Genomic DNA, 2,946 nt, shown 5'->3' with positions numbered 1-2,946 from the left:
GTGGGCGGTCACGCGTGCGCGGGGGCGGCTTCCCCCAGCCGGCCGGAGGGAGGCGCGCCCCGCACGCGTCCCCGCCGTGCCGCTTCGGCTCCCGCGCCGCTGCCACCTGACTCTCCTTTTCTCCCGCGGAAGCGCGCCTGGCTCCCGACGACACCCAGCCTGGGGAGCAGTGCTGCTGCTCTCGCTCGGCTGTCGCTTCTCGGGAGTTTGGTGTGATCATTTCTCAAAATGGAACTGAAAAGTTGAGAGTTGCTTCTTTCTTGCTCCTCTGCACTGTGGAAGAAAACCTGTGTGCGCCTTCTCGTCTGCAGAATGGGAGTAATTACCGAATAAAAGAAAATAAGGGAGGGGGGGCGCGGTGTTGAGAAATAAAGATTTATATCTAATGTTTTCTAAAAAAGAAAGAATCTTAATAAAGGAATTGAAAATTACTAGCGGTGTTGTAGACTACATGTGCGGCATAGCAGTTCTTCGTTTTAAAACAGTAAGTGGAAAGTCTAAATAGAAAAATTTGAGTACAGAATTCACATATTTAGGAAAACCATACAGAGTTCATCTTGAAGAAGGTATAGTTTCCAGAAAGTTCCAATTTGTTTCTAGTGCCGCCGCTGAGTCCTGACTACAAACTCCCAAAACAAATTACAGCATTAGCTAAAATTTATAGATACAGTATAGCTTTTTACACACCCACACACGTACACGCACACCAGGGATTGGCTATCTTGTACATAAAAGAGCAGTCTAATAGTTAAGAAAAAGTACGACAAAGTTATTACTCTTTAAAAAACCAAATTGAATAGAACACTAATAAGATTATGATATAGAGCAACTGTACAGACATGAGGAAATGGCATGATTACTAGGGTGACAAAAATGTCATTTCTATTTTTTATTTTTATGACTCTGCATTTCTCATAGTAATGTTTTGTTCAGATAAACTATCGTACTAGTATGGAACCTTGGTTGTCAGTTATCTCCAGAAGTAATTTTAGTTTTCTTCTGCTTCAGATTCTTCAGTGAGTTTTTAGTCATGTTCTGTTTTCCAAACTTAAGAAGGGAATATCACAAATTAAACAACTTTATTGAAGTATAATTGACATATAATAAACTGCACATATTTAAAGTATACAACTTGAAAAGTTTTCAAGCGTGTACAGCCCTGAAACCACTTCTACAATCAAGGTGGCAAATATATATGTCTTATCCTCCAAAGTTTTCTCTCCCCCTTTGTGGTTCCTCCTCCACTCCATTCCCACTCCCAGGTAACCACAGATCTGCTTTCTGTTACTACAGAGTATTTCCCATTTTCTAAAAATTTAGATAAATGAAAGCATACAATTTGTACCCTTTTGTCTGGCTTTTCTCACTAAATTTAATTATTTTGAGATTCATCCACGTTGTTGCATTTTTCAATAGCTGATTTCTTTTTATTGCTCAGTAGTATTCCATTATATGAATGTGCCACACTTTGTTTATCCATTCAACTGTTGAAGGACATTTGCACTGTTTCCACTTTGGATATTATGAATAATGCTGCTATGAACAGTCATGTACAAGTCTGTGTGGATATGTGCTTTCCTTTCTCTTGGATACATAACAAGGACCTTACCATTAGATTTTGACACCAAAGTACATGCATTGTAAGGGGAAACAGTTTCTGTAATGACATGTAGATAAATGTATACTCTTCCTGTATTTTTAAGAGTAAACTTACTCAGCAGATTGTGGTGAAAACAGCATATGACAGGAAGGAAGCTAAGAGACCTGGGTATTAGTGTCAGCAGGTAACAACCGTTGATTCAATTTCCTCATCTATGAAAAAGATGTTAGAGTCATGGGGAGATCTCTACAACTCCTACCAGTCTCAAGACTTTATACAGAGCTCAATTCCTCTCAAGAATGGTAAACAAAGCCCAATCAAAGAGGTCTGATGATGTTAGGTTATCTTTCAACCTTTTCCAGAGCTTCAGGTTACCTTTATAACAATCTGTGTTACATTTTGTGCAGACTGGCTCTTTTTATTTTAAATGGTAACTAGAGGATCAAAGCATATACACACTAAAGTTACCTTAGAGGTTTTTTGTGTGTGTGAGTGCTGCCTGAGAAGGACAATTAAATGTTCAATTCCTGCCTTCTTGTAGCTTATGATAAAGGTATCACCAACTGACTATTATAAAGAGGCCTCTACCTGCAATAGGGAGCTAATTAAACAAATTATGGCTTAGCCTGAAAATGGAATGTCATGACATCACTTCAAATCATGTCTTCAAAGAATACCAAAGAAGATGATAACATTTTGGGCCGGCCCAGTGGCGCACTGCTACAGTGCGCCGCTTGGGAAGTGCGGCGGCACTCCCGCCGAGGGTTCGGATCCCACATACAGACCGGCCGCTCACTGGCTGAGCAAGGTGTGGGAGCAACACCGAGGATTGCGATCCCGATGCCGGTCCCGGTCCGGTACGGGCGCGACATTGAGGGTTGCGATCCGTTGCCGGTCACGAAAAAAGACAAAAAGGAAAAAAAAAAAAAAGATAACATTTTCACACTATAATAAGTGAAAAAGTGGGTATGATTCCAATTTGTTTGTAAGTGTGCATAAAAAATGACTACAAGCATACACCCCAAAAAGTTAATGACTAGCCTTGGGTTGTGAGGTTACATGATTATTTCTTCCTTTATGCTTTTCCAAATTATGTACAATGAATCAAACATTTCTTTTTATATTGAGAAAAAGTTCAATAAATACTTTTTAAGTAATTTAAGCATAAAAAGGGCCTCTGGACACAAATTGTGCAAATATATAATTTTATAAAATAATTATGTCAAATAAATGAAAACTTTTCAATGGTAAGTAGAAGCTGCCCACACCTTGCACATTTGCTAGTACATAGGCATCCCAAAAATGTATGATAGATAGTTGGAATGGCTAGAGTGATAGACAGCACG

Source organism: Galeopterus variegatus, unplaced genomic scaffold (assembly GCF_000696425.1).
Source record: "Galeopterus variegatus unplaced genomic scaffold, G_variegatus-3.0.2 Scaffold10045, whole genome shotgun sequence".
NCBI classification, from domain to species: domain Eukaryota; kingdom Metazoa; phylum Chordata; class Mammalia; order Dermoptera; family Cynocephalidae; genus Galeopterus; species Galeopterus variegatus.
The sequence above is the reverse complement of the archived record's forward strand: the minus strand, read 5'-3'. Positions refer to the sequence as shown.